At 45.0% G+C, this 19383-nt stretch overlaps 1 pseudogene; it reads left to right on the forward strand.

The window, feature by feature from the left end:
- The first annotated feature begins 14163 nt into the window (after positions 1-14163).
- On the forward strand, positions 14164-18944 carry LOC121529708 (annotated as a pseudogene).
- Positions 18945-19383: the final 439 nt, after the last annotated feature.

The raw sequence follows: 19383 nt of genomic DNA on the forward strand, positions 1-19383 counted from the left end.
TGAAATTATCAATATATAGATTTACCATTTTTAAGTTAAAATGAGCCTCACTTATCGCCACGAAGTCTGTGAATACAAAAAACACGTCTGATTTATAAGTTATTAAATATGTCACACAGTAATGTGTAAACTGATCAATAAATACTACATAGTAGTTTTTATTATCAATAGTTGAGGGCGTAATCGGACCACATACATCAGAATGAACTAAGAACTATGGGCGATCAATATTTTCTTTGTTTTTGGATTTTTCTAATTTTAGCCTAGATTGTTTTCCGTTAATACATGACTCACATAATTTATTTCTATTTAGCTGATATGTTCAACATCTTCAAATAAGCTGTTTCGTTTAATTTCTAAGAATTTTCCTTCAATAATATGGCCTAACCTTCAAATGCCAAGTTACCATCTTTGATTATTTTTATTCCATCCGGATTAAATTCGACGGACATTCCAGCATCTAGCATCTTCTTCACGGATAGTAAATTGTGCGGTATTTCCTTGCAATACAGCACGTTTTGTAATGTAATGTTTTTCCCAGAACTGTTAAGACTAACTAGTCCTTTCGCAGTAGCATACACGAATTGTCCGCGCTTTGCAATCTCAATTGCCACACTTGGATTTATATTCTCATGCTCGGAAAACAAAGTTATGTCGTTTACTATGTGATCTGACGCCCTGAATCTAATATAAAATCTGCGCCATCTGTCTATTCCCCAAAATTTCCTAATTTCATCATAAATGCAATAGCACAGTCCGGCTGCGTCGCTGCCATCTGAGTCTGTCTCTTTCTAACTGCTACGTTCATCATCAAAGCAAATGAGCGTTCTGGCTGAGTTGCTGTTGCCATCTGAGCCTGTCTCTCTCTAACATTACTCTGGACATGAAAATTTTGGTTGCCTCCTGCCTGTCTTTTTAAGAAGAAGCAGTCTTTCTTCATATGGCCTAATTTGCCGCAATGAAAACACTTTAACTTAGGCTTTGACTTACTCTGAAATTGTTTTTTCACATATTTTGTTACTTTGTTTTTGTATGTGCTATCCCTAGACTCTCGATTACCTATAGTCTGCAACACTTTAGCACTTGTGTCCTTGCCAACTCCTTTTAGTTTTATTTCAAGATCGAGAAGCCTTGTCTTTGCAAAGGCTAATGTTAAATTGCTCTCAGAGAGAGTTTCTATCGCTGTTATCACCCCATCATAGCTAGTTGGAAGTGTTAGAAGCAAATGGGACACTTGGTCCATTTCATCTATCTTGGCACCTGCACCAAATAACTCAGTAACCAAATCATCATACAAACGAAAGTGGTTCACTAGCGGGGTATCACCCTTCAATTTGAGAGGCAATAATTGTTTCCGTAATGCAAGTTGGGATGCGAGGCTTTTACGCTCGTAAATAGTATCCAAATTGTTAAAAATCTCCTTAGCCGAGCTCCCATTGTTGGCAAACACTAAAAACGAGTCACTCAAATATTCGATTACAAGACTCTTTGCACTTCTTTCTGCTCGCTTTACTTCCTCACTTTCTTTGTCACTTGGTTCCTCATCAATTACTTTTATCAACTCATTTTCCTCTAACAAAACCCTGACTCTAAATTACCAAATGGAATATGGAACAAAGAGAGATGAGTTTTCCCTCTCTCTGAGATCTACATGGTTCATCCCCTTCCCACACACACACAATGTGTATGTGTACAAGTTTGACTTTTGGTATTCTCAACAGTGCAACATTGTTGTTAATTTGAAAACTTGAAAAGTAACACCTGCCAAGCGCCCCCTTCCCTTTACCGCCTCTCGACCAACCAGACACCGCGACTTCCCTCATCACCCCACTCAGCCAACCCGACGACCAGCGGAGACACAGCAGCGGTAGTGCAGACACCAAACGTCAGCGGCGTCAGAGCGACAGCGCAGCGACGGAACGTCAACGGCAGAAATGCACCGGCAGAATTGCAACGGCAGTAGCGTGAGAATGGAAGAGCACTGACCGCCCGCTAGCTGCCTCAGCAATATCTGCCGCTACCCCTTCCAATCGCCGCGGCCAACCGAAAATGCAGATCTAGCACCTGAAGGTTAGCAACAAGTTGGCCCAAATATCCAGAACCGCTGCTATCAGCAGCGCGACAATGGAAGAGCACTGACCGATCGCTAGCTGCCTCAGCCATAGCTTCCCCTACCCCTGCACACGGACGGAAATGCAACACCAGCACCTGGAGCATAGCAACACTTTGGCCCAAAACCCCCAAAAGCGCTGCTGTCAGCATCGGACTGCTGCAACCGCTCTGCCAGCGTTATGCAGTCAACAAGCCAGCCAAACTTTTGATTTAGAATTACTTCGATTTGTACCCCCAAAGCCGGCAGACCATTATTATTTGCAATAATAAAACCATTGTAACGTATAAAAGCGATTACTGTTTTATTTTAAAGTAGCTTCGGAGAAAATAAAGATTGAGCTGTGAAAGAGAAGGACGAAGGGACCTGGAATTGGAAAGGCGAGGATGCAGATAACATTAATTAGGTAATATCCGGGGGAATAATCCCCCCTCTGGCCATATCTGGCCATAACTGGCGCCCGAACAGATTCTTCTTTCTCTCGAAAGTGGGACCCAAGAACCCCCCAAAAAAGAAAAAAAGAAACAAATAAAGTGAAAAATATGTGAATAGATAAAAACTAAAGTATTCAAAAAAAAAAATATGAAAGCGTTGTGCGTGTTCGTGTAAAAATGTAATTGGAATTGAATCACATTTACCCGCTGCGGTGAGGATGCTGCCATTTAGAGCTGGCATTTCCCACGGGCGCAAAAAATTTGTGAATAAACTTAGTACCTGCCGCGGCGATCTGTCCACGTACCCTATGCCGATATTCGCGGGCACGAAACACTAAGTAATATAAAACAAAAGAAGCGATAGTCCACTGCGGCGATAAGTCCACACCATTGGGTAGCTTATTCGCGAGTGTAAAATTGCAATTTTAATTAAACAAACACAGATAACCGTTGCGGCAATTAATTTGCGAGCGGCAAAAAATTATAAACCTATTTTGAAATAAAAAACAAAAAAAAATGTTTTTCCAATTATAAAAATGTGTCGTGTAAGTGGCAATCTGCTGGAAAGGCTAACGGATGTGGAATGCATTCAGAAAAAGCTGCCCAGTGGATTGTGTGGCAACCGTACCTTAGTAGGCACAATGCCAAAATGGATAAATACGGACCCCCGCGCCGATAAACACAATTACACAGAAATAAAAAAATAAAGAACAAAAAAAAAACACGAATTTTATTAAAAATCGCACAACACTCAAACGAAAATGACAATTTTATTTTTTTTTCGAACAAAAAGAAAATAACATACTAATTCTAATCTAATTTCAGAATAATAATCTTGTAAGAGAGAAAACAGAAGACCTCGAAAAATGGAAACACTGAAAAATTAAAACCACAAAAACAAGAAAAAGGAGGAAAATACTGAGGACAAGTGAAACGATTCTTTATACGCACGTCTGTTAATACTAATAAAAAAAATATAAATAAAGTAGAAATTAATTTAAAAAAAAAGCAGAAAACTGTTGTTAAATTCCCTACTTCGACCCACAATTAAATAAGGTAAAAAAACACCCTGTGAAAAATTTAACCTAAAAATGGAAGAAATGAAAGAAGTTTTGAACCGCCTTGATGCTACCATTTCGGTCTTAGCCACTCAGATGGTGGGCATGAAGGAAGAGGTTAGGAAAATAGGAAATAGGGTTAACGTTTTAGAAACTGACTTCGAGCGACGCAACCCGGTACCAGAGATACCGCTACCACTAATGCGTCCGCGTACGGAGTACAAACTCAAGGAGTCTTCGGCCGTACCGGATTGCGTAAGGGAGCTTGTGACTTTCGAGGGAGATTCCGAGAAATACAACTCTTGGATTAATAGGGCTCAATCCATTGTTAACGATTTCGAGGTCGTTCGGGAGAAACCCCTATGTAGGTCAGTCCTTATTCAGACAAAAAATTAGGGGCAACGATGACATGGCGCTCAATGCCTATAACGTGCGGGATGACTATTGGGCAGAGGTCAAACGGGTATTGGCATTACACTTTGCCGATAAACGAGATGTTGGTACGCTTGAGTACGAACTAGCTCAAATGACCCAGGGTAGCCAAAAACTGGACAATTTCTACCTTAAGATTAATAATCATGTCTCGCTCATAATGAATAAAATTAAGAGCATGAATTATTCTACATAGATAACCGATGCTTTTCTTGCCGGTCAAAGGGACAAAGCCCTTAATGCTTTTATAAGGGGAGTAAACGACGACGCTTCTAGGCTACTGATAATCCGTAAGCCTGCGGACGTCCACGAGGCATACTCTATTTGACTAGATTTGCAAAAGATAGAACCGAGGAACCCTGCGCCAAGGGCGCCTTTCTTTAGAGAGGCCTTGAGCCAAAGTCACCAGAGTTATAGACCTATCGCACCAAGGTTCCCCCAGACGAATCAGTTTAACCATTCAAACCATAGGGTACAGATTAATTCGGGACACAACTTTGCTTCCAGCGGAAACCCGCAGAGCCCCCCAAGATTCCAGGGAGATAGGGCAATCAAACATGAGTCAAACCATTCAGGCCAAAGTTATAGATCAAATTTTAACTCGCGTTAAGGAGAGGCCGGTGGCATCAAACAAAGCCCGAGCGCTAATTCCAATTTAAACCCCTTCCGTAAAGCCCAAAGGCTTTACCATATCCAGTCCACTCCATCATCAGACCCCGTTCCCAATGAGTGTTATCAACAACATACTGGTAATGAGGGGGAGGAGATGGAACACCCATCGCAAGGGGTAGAACATTGCTCCCCATTGGAGGAGATACAGTGTATGGGCGATGGTGAACAAAATTTTATGACCGATGCCTCTCTAGTATACCATACATAGAGTATGGGACCAAAACAGGCGCCAAGCTACAATTTCTAATAGACACCGGCGCTAACAATAATTTTATAAGCCCCAAGAACTCCGCCGGCTCTATAGTATTACTCACACCATTTGTCGTTCAGTCCGCAGGGGGTAATGTTAAAATAACGCATTGTATCACTGGACAATTTTTTAAGCCGATTGGGAACAATACCGTTCTCACCTTTTTTGTCCTTCCCGGACTAACATCATTTGACGGCATCATAGGAGACGACACCCTTAGAACTTTAAAAGCCCTGATCGACAGAAAAAATGACCTCCTGACAATATCACCCGATATCAAGATTCCCCTTCTTGCTTTAAACGCTCTTATTAGCGAGTATTTCAAAATCTTCGAGCCACTCTCATAAGGAGAGGCCGTAGACACAAGCGTTAGGGCTGAGACTCGCACAAGCACCTCAGACCCTATATACACAAAGAGCTACCCTACCAACATAAGAGGGTAAGTGGATAGACAGATAGAAGAACTCTTGCGGAATGGGATCATCAAACCATCTAAAAGTCCCTATAACTCCCCGGTCTGGGTAGTACCAAAGAAACCCAAACCGAACGGAGAGAAACAATACTGCATGGTTATCGATTTTAAACGCTTAAACGCTGTCACGATTGCAGACACTTATCCTATACCGGACATAAACTCCATTTTGGCAAGCCTAGGGAAAGCCAAATATTTCACTACTCTTGATTTAACCTCGGGATTCCATCAGATTTATATGTTGGAGTCTGATACCCCAAAAACAGCATTCTCTACAATGAATGGGAAGTACGAATTTCTTCGCCTTCCGGTTGGTCTAAAAAATGCCCCAGCGGTGTTTCAAAGAATGATCGATGATGTGTTACGGGAACATATCGGCAAAATCTGCTACGTGTACATAGACGACATAATAGTTTTCAGTGAGGACTATGAAAGCCACTGGCAAAACCTTCGCGCTGTCTTCAAGAACCTGGAGAAAGCCAGACTGCAGGTCAACTTAGAAAAAACCAATTTCCTATCAACTCACGTTGAATTCTTAGGATATGTAGTAACTGCTGATGGTATCAAAGCAGGCGAGAAAAAGGTAGAGGGTGTCACAAAAATGAAACCACCTACCAATGTAAAGGAATTAAAGAGCTTTCTCGGCATGACATCTTACTATAGGAAATTTATTAAGGATTATGCAAAGGTCGCGAAGCCACTAACTAATTTGACTCCAGGAGAGTTCGCTAGGATTAAGTCGTCACAATCGAAAAAAGTTCCCATTGAACTCGACGAGGCCGCGATGAAAGTCTTCAATGATTTACAATCTATCCTTTCATCCTCAGGTTTTGGCATTTCCAAATTTTTCTAACCCCTTTCACTTAACTACTGACGCGTCGAATTATGCTATCGGGGCAGTCCTTTCTCAAGTAGACGCGGTCCCTGACTCAGACGGAAGAAAACTATGCCACCAATGAAAAGGAAATGCTCGCCATAGTGTGGGCCTTAGATAATCTTCGGTCTTATTTGTATGGTGCCGGGTCCATCAAGATTTACACCGATCACCAGCCTTTAACATTTGCCCTAGGCAATAGAAATTTTAACGCTAAGTTAAAACGTTGGAAGTCCCATATTGAGGAATACAATTGCGAACTAATATACAAACCAGGGAAGTCGAATATAGTGGCTGATGCACTTTCAAGGGTTACAACGCACGTTAACCATCTGGGCTCTGGCACCGATGCCGCCTCCGAGTCAGATTCTATAGCAACAATTCATAGCGCTCTTCAAGACGCATCTCATTTAATCCCCCACGTTGAAACACCGATTAACGCCTACCGAAATCAACTGATTTTTCATCCAGGCCTATCCGATTACTCATGTGAACACCCACATGCCGGATACGTGCGCCACTCAATTCCAATTAACGACTTTACCTCTCCTAAGCTTCTAGACTCACTAAAAAAGAACTTAAAACCTTTAGTAATCAATGGGATTAAAATTCCGGACGATTACCTACAACTCCTTCAAACCTGTTGCATTCAGAGTTTTAAATTGTTTAAAATCCGCATAACACATAAGAAGAACATCGCAGAGCTTATAGAAGCCCAAAAGAGGTTCGCATTCAGATCCTAGAAAAGTACTATTTCCCACGGATGGCTAACATTATTCGCACGCAACTGTCAACCTGTGCCACTTGTAAATTGCACAAGTATGACAGGCACCCAAATAAACCACCACTACAGCCAACTCCTATCCCCAATTACCCATGTGAAATACTTCATATCGACGTTTTCACATTGGAGAAAAAAGTATATCTCAGTTGCATCGACAAATTCTCTACATCTCTAAACTTTTCCCCTTACAATCGAAATCGGCAATCCATCTTCCCGAAACACTATTGGATGCACTCCATTACTTCACGGCGCCTAGAATGATAGTTACTCATAACGAAAGAGGCCTTCTATGCCCCACTGTCCTAAACTACCTTCGAACTTTGGAAATTGAGCTCTACCATACCCCAACTCAGAAAAGCAAAGTAAACGGTCAGGTAGAAAAATTCCATTTCACCTTCATGGAAATATATCGATGCTTAAAAGGCAAATATCCCACCTTTAAACCAAACGAGCTTATCTCAATATTTGTAGACATATACAATAACTCTGTCCACTCGGTGACAAATATAAAACCCGTTGACATTTTTTTCAACCTAACTTCTAGAATAAACTACCATGGGCTATCTAATTTTAAGCAGCAAACTCTTGAGGACATTCGAGGCAAATATCCCACCTTTAAACCAAACGAGCTTATCTCAATATTTGTAGACATATACAATAACTCTGTCCACTCGGTGACAAATATAAAACCCGTTGACATTTTTTTCAACCTAACTTCTAGAATAAACTACCATGGGCTATCTAATTTTAAGCAGCAAACTCTTGAGGACATTCGAGGCCTCATTGAGCACAAACAAAACTTAACCAATAATGGGCGCAATAAAAATAGAAGCGACCCAATTTCCTATGAACAAGGTGACACCGTTTATGTCGCCAATAAACAGATTAAAACCAAAGAAAAGCAGCGATTCAAGGCGGAGGAGGTTGAAGATGACCGAAAGGTCACTATCAAAACAAGGTCGGGAAAAATCTTTCATAAATCCCATTTAAGAAATTAATTTTTTTTTGATCAGCAGTGTAGTTTATATTTTCTCGACAGGGAAGACTGGCAACAGAATATCATAACTCCTCAAAATATTGAAATTTATCTATACAAAAGTGCGTACTGAACGTTTCACTGACTCATAACCTCCTTCAAACACAAACAAACAAATAAACATTAGTAATAAACAGAAAAACTCAATAATTCAATTCTTAGTTTAAGTTAAGCAAAAACAAAAAACCTCTCATAACAGAGGAACAATTAATTAAAATGACATTGAACCACATCAAATAAAATTTTTCTAGTAATAACAACATACGAATAATACAAGAAAATACCAAGAACACGAACACAATTATTAGGCTTAAGACAAAGAAACTATTTTATTATAAGAATCTACATTTCATGTGCACGTAATCCCCTGCCGACGTTACAAGTGCGTCCACAATCTACGTGGCGACAACCCTCCACATTTTCAAATATGATGCACCGGTAGTCCCCTTGCAACAAGGTACCGTCTGCAGGACCAATGGCGTTTTCACATTGGCTCACGTCATCAATCTAGGCCACATGCAGCAACTCATCGACCAGGTGGCAAACGAGGCCATGGTAGTAACCGACTAACGTATAAACGCACTAGTTGGCCACTATCTGCAACACGCTTCAGAGGGAATCTCGCGCATGGTCGGCGCACCAACAAGAAGACTACGCTCAATCGACTGGCTAGGATCAGCCTGGAAGTGGGTCGCGGGATCGCCGGACAAATCGGATTGGAATGCCATCTTGAAAGAGGAGGACAGCTTGGCTAGAAACAACAATCAGCAGATTCGCATAAATACTAAGTTGTTCCACACAACACACGAGTCGTTCCAGAAGTTAAACGACGTTATCGGGAGAGTCAACGCAATAGATGGAAACCCGCCTGGAAACATACGCCCTCCTCGGAAAGTGTGTAGGATGGTTGCATACTTAGACTATTAAAAGGAGGTCAGGCCGAATGCGACTATCTGATGATCAACCAGGAAAAGGTAGACCTAATCGATGACGGCATACTCTTCCTAACCAACTTCAATGGAACGAGATCCACACCAGCTAAGAAGTACAAATTAGAGGGATCGTACGTCATACAATTTGACAACGAAACAATCTCAATCGGCGACCGGAACTACAGCAGCTACTCTTCAACACACCTTATGGCAATGCCCGCCGTGCTAACCCAGGTAAAAACAATGGGTTACGAGCTCTCGCTGAAATATGTCCACGAATTCAGCATGGAAAACCTAAAGAAGTTATCTGTGATGTCAGATGAGATTTGGATATCCTTTTCAGTGGAGATAGTCATAGCCCTCTCCATTATGACAACGGTATTCATCGTTTGGAAGAAGATAAGGTCGACCAAAGGAATCCCTAAACTGCGGGACCCGCCTGCAAACCTGAAAGCGCAGGATACTCTGGAACCCGCAACCAAAGCCTAATAATCTGTGGGACACAGATCTTGTGGTGGGGAGGAGTTAACACCGGCCAAGCGCCCCCTTCCCTTTACCGCCTCTCGACCCGGATATCAGACACGGCGACTTCCCTCATCACCCCACTCAGCCAACCCGACGACCAGCAGAGACACAGCTGCGGTAGTGCAGACACCAAACGTCAGCGGCGTCAGAGCGACAGCGCAGCGACGGAACGTCAACGGCAGAATTGCACCGGCAGAATTGCAACGGCAGAATTGCAACGGCAGTAGCGTGAGAATGGAAGAGCACTGACCGCCCGCTAGATGCCTCAGCAATACCTGCCGCTACCCCTTCCCATCGCCGCGGCCAACACGAAATGCAGAGCTAGCACCTGGAGGTTAGCAACACGTTGGCCCAAATATCCAGAACCGCTGCTATCAGCAGCGCGACAATGGAAGAGCTCTGACCGATCGCTAGCTGTCTTAGCCATAGCTTCCCCTACCCCTGCACACGGACGGAAATGCAACACCAGCACCTGGAGCATAGCAACACTTTGGCCCAAAACCCCCAAAACCGCTGCTGTCAGCATCGGACTGCTGCAACCGCTCCGCCAGCGTTAAGCAGTCAACAAGCCAGCCAAACTTATGATTTAGAATTACTTTGATTTGTACCCCCAAAGCCATCAGACCATTATTATTTGAAACAACAAAACCATTGTAACGTATAAAAGCTATTACTGTTTTATTTTAACGTAGCTTCGTAGAAAATAAAGACTGAGCTGTGAAAGAGAAGGACGAAGGGACCTGGAATTGAAAAGGCGAGGATGCAGATAACATTAAGTAGGTAATAATGTCTGGCCATAACTTATTTAATAAAGAAAAATTATATAAGAAAAACAAAAAGAAAATGAATAACCAAATAAATAATAACTTGACGTATCAAGAAAATTTTGAAACGATTTTAGGGAAAGATTATTTGTTACATTTATGTAAACGATGGATGAGACATTCAATTACCTGAAAACTTTATGAGTGAAGTAGGATCGTTTTTGCTCACACATCTCAGAACATTATTAGAGAGTTATTTATCGATACAATTAAATTTCGAGTTATTTGCCGAATATATAATCTTTATGGATGAAACGGAAGAAATTGAGATAAAAAGTTTTCAAAGTAAAATGTCTATTATAAATCAGTTCTCGGTTTTGGATTCTATTTATCTTGAGCATACTATGGAAATAGTAGGAAAAGATGTGCCCAGAAATGAATGTGATTCAATATACACCCTTATCAGGTTCATCAGATATTCCGCTACCAAAATTCTTAGCTATTATTAATGTATGTAATGAAAATGAAGGAAAAAGGGGTCTCATAACAGATCACAATGGTTGTGTAATGTTTGTCTGAATTTCTCTGGATCTGAGTATGCTGCTCTAAGGCATAAAACTGTTCATAGCGGAAAAGTCTCCAGACTACCGGAACTACACAAGCAAACTCTAGAGTTTACTCAACACCTCAAACAGTTCCGTTCGTTGTGTACGCCGACTTTGAATGTGTACTGAAGCCGAGAAATATTGAAGTAAGCCCGAAATTATTTAATGTAAATTATGCATATTATATTAAGTGTGCCTTTGATTCTAAGTTAGATAAATTTGTAATAAAAAAAAGGCAGTGACGCAGGATCAACTTTAGGAGAATCTCTTGTACAAGATTTATCAAAATTGAATGATGAGTACTATAATAAAATTAAACCAATCATAATGATCAATCAAATTTTCATATTTGTAAAAAAAAAATATTATTAAATGATAAAGTAAGAGATCATTTAACAGGTTAATTTAGGAGTGCAGCTCATTCTGAATACATCTTAGACTATCTAATTTCATACCAGTGTTTTTTCATAATTTGTATACCCGTTACACGTAGAGTAAAGGGGTATATTATATTCGTTGAAAAGTATGTAACAGGTAGAAGGAAGCGTTTCCGACCCTATAAAGTATATATATTCTTGATCAGGATCAATAGCGAAGTCAATTGAGCCATGTCCGTCTGTCCGTCCGTCTGTACGTCTGTCCGTATGAACGCTGAGATCTTAGGAACTATAGTAGGTAAATAAAGCTGGTTCTGTCAAGTGCACAGTCAAGTATAAGTCAATATTTCAAGTTGTTTATTCAAATTTCAGATTTTAGATTTCAGTACTTTAAAACAAAAGGACACAGACCAAATAGTTTGCATTGCAGTCGTCATTTCTTAAAGCTTGCATATCTCACCGTAATAAAAATGTCAATTCATATGCGTACATTTATTTGGTAAACATGTACCAACTTAATTAACTGAAGGAGGAAATGAATACACGGAGTGTAACGTTGCAGTAATTGTTTTCTGAGAACATGTTTCTAAGACATTTCTATTCATATTTTTAAGTGATTGGGATATCTGACTTTCAATATAGTTGAAAAACTGAGTTGGATTGTTGAGAGATCTAAGAGTATAACATATCTGTTAAGAATAAAAAGGGGAGCAGTCAAATTGTTCAGCATCAGTTTGTCATGGTTCATCCCCTTCCCACACACACACAATGTGTATGTGTACATGTGTGACTTTTGGTATTCTCAACAGTGCAACATTGTTGTTAATTTGAAAACTTTTTTTTTTTTTTTTTTTTTTTTTTTTAAAAAACTTGAAAAGTAAAAATCAAATTGTTCAGCATCAGTTCATCAGGGCGCATCCGCGCTGAAGAGCGCATCCGCGCTGAAGAGCGCATCCGCCCTCGCCCCTCTCTGCACAATCTTGCACTCTCGCTCTCTCGGGTCCAACTGCAGCGGTCGGCCGTCGGCGATCGTCTTTTTCTTATGCTAAGTTAAGTTAAGTCAGTTTTCTTGTATGAAGTGAATAAAGCAGACGGGCGATTCCACGACTCCCCCGACTTCCACCACCATCAAGAGGCATCTTTTTCCGGCAACACCGCCCCACTACAACATTTTGGTCCTTCGAGCCGGATTTTCTGGATATTCTGGATACTTTGGATTCTGGATACCTTTTCTACCAGCAGTTCCCGGTAGTGTTCCGCCAAAAGATAAGTACGACTTTTTCTTCCGTCTCCGTCTCTCTGCCGGTCTTCAGCAGTGGTACGAACATTAAATTTCGTTTACACTGCTGCAAGATTTTGTTTTCCTTCCGTGTCAACTCCAAGTCCGAGTTTTCCGACACAACGGCAGTGTGAGATTTTCTACTCTTCTTCGTCTTCATATTCTGCCAATTTTTCCATCCGACTCCGTTTTGTGTGCCGCCATATTCCTCGCCGTTTTCGGCCTCCCCGTTATTTGCTATTCCGCTATTCGCTTGCCAACGGTCGAGGCATATGTGCATACATATAATATACACACATACAACCATACATTTTCTTTTTTTTGGTGCAATTAAGCCGCGTAAAATTGACCAAGTGAACAGTGAAATTGTGTGGTGACAAAAATAAGGCATAATTAATATTGGCCAGCCGGTGTGATTTATTTCCAAAAATTCCTAAATTCATTTAACAGTCCGCCGGTGGCGTAATATTTTTTTTCCAATCAGTGTTTTTTTTACACCACACAGCTTTCTGTTCCTCCATTTATACAGTCCACAGTCCACTGTGCCAACCTAGGCCTTACGTGCATACATATACTTGCATATATACATACTAGTTCTTTGTAAAATTGTTGGGAAAAAAAAAAAAACATAATTAATATTGGCCAGCCGGTGTGATTTATTTCCAAAAATTCCTAAATTCATTTAACAGTCCGCCGCTGCGTAATTTTTTTTTCCAATCAGTGTTTTTTTTTTACACCACACAGCTTTCAGTTCCTCCATTTATACAGTCCACAGTCCACTGTGCCAACCTAGGCCTCACGAGCATACATATACTTACATATATACATACTTGCATGCATGCCATATATTTTCTGCCTCCAATTTCAGGAAATAAATACGTGACAAAATTTAACTGAAATAAAATCTGTTTTAAAAAAAAAAAAACCGCCATTTCACTACAAATCCGTGATTGTGTCGCCTAAGTTCTCAACCTCGCCGCCTCAGTAGCCGTGTTGTTTTTTTTTTGGTGCTGGTTTTTTTCCTTTGGGGTGAATTCCGAACGGTACTTGTCCATTCTCCGTGCCTTTAGCGCAGCTTCCACTCCGCATCAGGCAACATCCGCCTACAATCTCACCAAACCTCGTCTACTTCTGGGTTGTTTGGTTCCTGAAGTTTTGTTTTCACATTCGATTTGTGCCGCACACGATCTTCCTTTCGACATCGGCGCCGCTAGTGCCCACTAGTTCCTTGTGATCGCAATCCATCCGCGATCTCACCGTTCTCATCACTTTAGTGTGACCAGCCACCGCTTCGAACGAGGCCCCTATTGCGCAAGTCAGTCGCCAAGCGCTGACCAGCTAATTGACTTTTGAGAATGCCCACGGGAGACGACAAAAATCCGCGTCCGATCCCAGCCATCAGTTTGGACAGATCTCAATCCGCATCTCCGCGGACGCCTCTTTTGAAGCCTAAGGCGACCAGGGCCATTCAAAGGGCAAAGAGTGACGAAAACGTCAATACAATCCCCGATCCTTCACAGAGGCAGACTCGCTCCGTTGTAAAAATGGCTCAAAGTGCGGTCGAAGTGGCGCTGAAAAAGTTCATCGCTACGACAGATCGAATTAGCCAATTTGAGGCCAACATCAATACCCCGGGAGGCCCAGAAACAGGCTCCCAATACATGTGCGAAGTCCATCGAGACCAAATTCGGGCACTTTGGGAGAAGGTGGAGAAGTGCTATGAGAGCTGCTCCGATTTGCTCGCCGTGTCCGACGACAATTCGGCCACCTCAGCAGTGCTGGAATCGAAGTACAGCTACTGTTACTCCGTATATTCGAGGTGTATTGCCCAGCTTCGGGAGAAAATTGCCTCCCAATCCACGCAGGCTTCCGTCAATGTCCACACGCCCGCGTCTACAGGCTGTCGGTTACCTCCAGTGGATACCGAGGTCTTTGCGGGTGATTACCTTCGGTGGCCCACCTTTAGAGACTTGTTTACGGCCATTTATATCCAAAACTCGCGGCTCACCCCGGTAGAGAAGTTGTTTCACTTGCTGTCCAAAACAAGTGGTGACGCACACGCCATTGTTGCTAAGGCTCCGCTTACCCATGAGGGGTTTGTCGCAGCGTGGCAAAGCCTCACAGACCGTTTTGAGAATCGGCGGCTGTTAGTCAATAGCCAGTTGAAGATCCTTTTCAACCTCCAGGCTATTTCTCAAGAGTCCGGGGTCGCGCTGAGGGAACTGCAAGCCACCATTCAGAGTTGTCTGACAGCCCTAGAAATGTCCGCCATCAATGTTGAGGCTTGGGATTGTCTCCTGGTTTTTATGATTTCCTCGAAGCTCCCCAAGGTCACACTTTCTATGTGGGAGCAATCCGTACATAATAAGGCCGAAATTCCAACATGGAAGGAATTAGATAACTTCCTGACAGAGCGCCATCGCACTCTGGAGGCCATCGACGACGTTAGGCCTAGTGGCTCCGGGCAATCTCCGCCAAGGTCGGGACTTCCTGCTGCCCCTGCACGGAGGCTCAATTCGTACGAGACTCGAGTGGCTCCGGGCCAAAAGGGATGCGATCTCTGTTCGAGGGAGAACCACCCTATCCGCTTATGTCCGCGTTTCCTAGAAATGAACGTGGACGGGCGCTCCGACTACATTAAGAGGAAGCAGTTATGCTTGAACTGTTTTGCCCGAGGGCACCAGCAGCGAGACTGCACGAGCGCCCATACCTGCTTCACATGCCACAGCCGACACCACACCCTCCTGCACCGCGGCAATCCGTTCGCTACCGCTCCAAGTCCGCCTACTCCAGCAAGGGCTCGACCCGCACAACCTGCCAGAAGCACAAACGGCTCAGAGGATCAGTCGGATGTGCAGGTGTGCTTCGCCTCCGGGTCTGGAGCCGTCCTACTGGGCACGGCCCTTATCAACGTGTGCCATTTGGGGTGCAGTTTCCAGGCACGAGCACTGATAGACTCAGGGTCCGAAGCGACGTTCATAACTGAACGACTGTTCAACCTTGTCAAGCTTCCCTTCAAGACTATTCAAGCCCAAGTGTCCGGTCTTAATCAGACCATTTCCGCGCAGTCTACTAAATTGTGCCATTTCTCCATTCGGTCGCCGTCTAGACCCGGGTTGCAATTAGAGACTGCGGCTTACGTTCTTCCTCAGTTGGCAGGAAATCTGCCATCATATCCGATTCCGCGGGATCGTCTCAAGGGGCTGCCCGACATTCCCCTGGCGGACCCCAACTTCTTTGAAAGCTCCCAAGTCGATGTGTTAATAGGAGCTGACATTCTTCCGTCCATTCTCCTCGGTAATACCAGGGCTAACATCTGCGGGTCACTTCTCGGTCAGGAAACCATTTTTGGATGGGTGCTGACAGGCCCATTATCTCCAGCCAACCCTCGCAGCGTGTCCGTTTTTTCCACACGAGTTGCCCGTAGCCTCGGTGACTCGCTGGATCAGCTCCTCACCAAATTTTGGGAGGTGGAGGATGTGCCCACACAGATTAATTCGGAATCGGATTCAGTTTGCGAGCACAATTTTGTCCAGACGACGAGAAGAGACGAGTGTGGCAAGTACGTTGTGACGCTCCCCTTACGCGACCCCGAGCAGAAGGGTTCCGAGCTGTCGGCTTCACGGTCCTTTGCTCTTGCTCAGTTCCTACGTAATGAGCAGCGCCTGAAGAGGGATCCGCCCCTTAAGGCCCGCTATGACTCGGTAATCCAGGAATACATCGACTTAGGCCACATGACCGAGGTCTCTCCCACGAGCAGTTCCGCTACCTACTACCTCCCACATCATGCCGTCTTCAAGCCCGAAAGCACGACCACCAAGGTGCGGGTAGTCTTCAATGCTTCGAGCCCGTCCGCAAACGGGACCAGTCTGAACGACATTCTTTACGCGGGCCCGGTCTTACAATCCGACCTGACGATTCAAATCCTAAAGTGGCGATACTTTAGGTTTGTCTTCAACGCCGACATCGAGAAGATGTATCGGCAAATTTGGATAGACCCCAAGCATACTCCGCTCCAACGTATTTTGTTTCGCAATCCCGATGGGGAGATCCGCGACTACGAATTAAAAACGGTTACCTTCGGTGTCAATTGTGCCCCGTTCCTAGCGATCCGTGTCCTGCAGCAGCTCGCTGACGACGAAGAGTTGAAGTACCCGCAGGCAAGCCAAATTATCCGGCATTTTATGTACGTTGATGACGTTCTCGCGGGGGCAGACTCCAAAACCGAAGCCCAAGTGGTGATTCGGGAGCTAAAGGGCGCCCTAGAGTCAGCAGGGTTTCCACTGAGGAAATGGACGTCGAATAGCAAGGCGATCCTGGCCGACATTCCGAGCGACCACCTCCTTCGTGCTGATTTCCTCGACATCGATGCAGAGAGCACGGCCAAGACACTCGGCGTGCGCTGGAAAGCGACGAGCGATGAGTTTTTTTTTGTTCCGCCAGAGTTGACTTCCGGCTCGTCCTTCACGAAGCGCCAAGTCCTCTCCCAAATTGCCAAATTGTTCGATCCAGCAGGTTGGCTCGCTCCTTTCATTGTCCGGGCAAAAATGTTCATGCAGGACATTTGGCTTCTGGATCTGGGGTGGGACGACGCCCTCCCTCAAGATTTCTGTCAGCGATGGGTTGACTTCCTGAAGAATTACTCGGTGCTCGATCAGATTCGTGTTCCTCGATGGGTCGCATTCCGACCACACCTAAGGGTCGAGCATCACGGGTTCTGCGACGCTTCAGAGAAGGCGTACGGCGCAGCAATTTACGTCCGTGTCGAGGTTGGGTCTGCGGTCATAGTGAACCTGCTGACGGCAAAGACTCGAGTGGCCCCAGTTAAAACGGTGTCGCTTCCTCGGTTAGAGCTGTGCGGCGCCTTGTTGCTGTCGGAAATGGCCACCGCCGTTCTGCCAAAGATGCCAGGGCCCGCATCTGCCCCATACTGTTGGACGGACTCGACTATTGTCCTCGCATGGCTGCAGAAGCCAGCGTGTCAGTGGACAACGTTCGTGGCCAACCGGGTAGCCAAGATCGCCCAGTTCACCGACGTGCAGAAATGGGCACATGTCCGCTCCGAGCAGAACCCTGCGGACCTCGCCAGCCGAGGCGTAGCTCTCCAAGACCTTGCGGATAACCAGTTGTGGTGGCACGGGCCTGGCTGGCTGCGAGGGCCTCGCAGCGAGTGGCCCACTCAAGGCAACGAGGCCCCCGTGACTGAACTCGAGAAGCGAGCAGTCAAGGTCCATGTCGCGAAGGCGCCCCCCGAAGATCTCCTTGAACGTTTCTCCACACTTGACAAGGCACTACGAGTCCTTGCCTATGTTTGTCGCTTCATCCAGCGCGCGCGGAAGATACGCTCTCCGTTCGAAGAGCACCTGACTGCTAATGAGATTACGTCGGCTGAACGTCTTCTAGTTTCCGTCACTCAGCGCAGACACTTCGTCTCTGAAATGGGCTGCTTAAGCGAAAAGCGTCCAGTATCAGCGTCCAGTCCGGTTCAAAATCTGAACCCCTTCATGGATTCGCAAGGCCTTATGAGAGCCTGCGGCCGGGTCACGTCCTCTGAACTTCTCCAATACGACGAACGACATCCGATAATCCTTCCATACGACTGCCATCTGTCTCGACTCCTTGTTCAATTTACGCATCGCATCACGCTGCACGGTGGCAATCAGCTGATGATCCGCCTGATTCGGGCCAAATTCTGGATTCCAAGGGTGAGGAATTTGGTCAAGTCCGTCGTCTATGCTTGTAAGGTATGTGTCATCCACAAGAAGAAGTTGCAGACGCAACTCATGGGAGAGCTACCGAAGGAACGGACGTCCTTCTCGCGCCCATTCACGTACACAGGTGTGGATTATGCCGGTCCTTTCGAGATAAAGAACTATACGGGGCGAGCCTGCCTCATCACAAAGGGGTATGTGTTGGTGTTTGTGTGCTTCTCCACTAAGGCCATCCATTTAGAGCCTACGTCGGACCTTACGACCGAGAAATTTCTGGCTGCTTTCGCTCGGTTCGTGTCCCGGAGAGGATGCCCCCGTCAAGTGCAGTCGGACAACGGGAAGACCTTTGTGGGGGCAGCTGCCCTGCTATCTCGCGATTTTCTCCAGAGCCTAAAAGGGGCTGTGACAGGTGCCTACAGTCACCAGCAGCTTCTCTGGCATTTCATTCCTCCGGGAGCCCCCCACATGGGGGGCCTGTGGGAGGCAGGCGTCAAGAGCTTCAAGACCTTGTTCTACAAGTCCACCGCCACACGGAAATACACCTTTGAGGAGCTGGCTACTCTCCTGGCGAGGATCGAGGCGTGCCTAAATTCGCGGCCGCTCGCGCCAATGTCCGAAGACCCTGCTGATCTGATGGCTCTTACACCCGGGCACTTTCTGGTGGGAGGTCCTCTTCTCGTCACGGTCGAACCCGAGCTAAAGGGGGATACTACGTCAATTATTAATCGCTGGCAGCACCTGAAGGCTCTTCAACAGCAATTTCGTCTGCGATGGAAGGAAGAGTACCTCAAGGAGCTCCATAAGAGGAACAAGTGGCGTGCCCCTACGAGGAATCTCCGCGTCGGGGATATGGTGGTCATCAAGGAGGACAACCTTCCGTCCAATGAGTGGCGATTAGGCAGGATTGACGCGGTGTATCCAGGATCCGATGGCCATGTACGCGTGATTGACATCCGCACCGCGCGAGGGCTCGTCAAGCGGCCCGTCGCTAAGGTCGTCCTTCTTCCGATGGACGCGTCCGCCTGCCCACAATAATTATGCGTTTCTTCCTTTCCAATGTCCCTGTCC

This window comes from Drosophila eugracilis, unplaced genomic scaffold, assembly GCF_018153835.1.
Source record: "Drosophila eugracilis isolate 14026-0451.02 unplaced genomic scaffold, ASM1815383v1 contig_1770, whole genome shotgun sequence".
NCBI classification, from domain to species: domain Eukaryota; kingdom Metazoa; phylum Arthropoda; class Insecta; order Diptera; family Drosophilidae; genus Drosophila; species Drosophila eugracilis.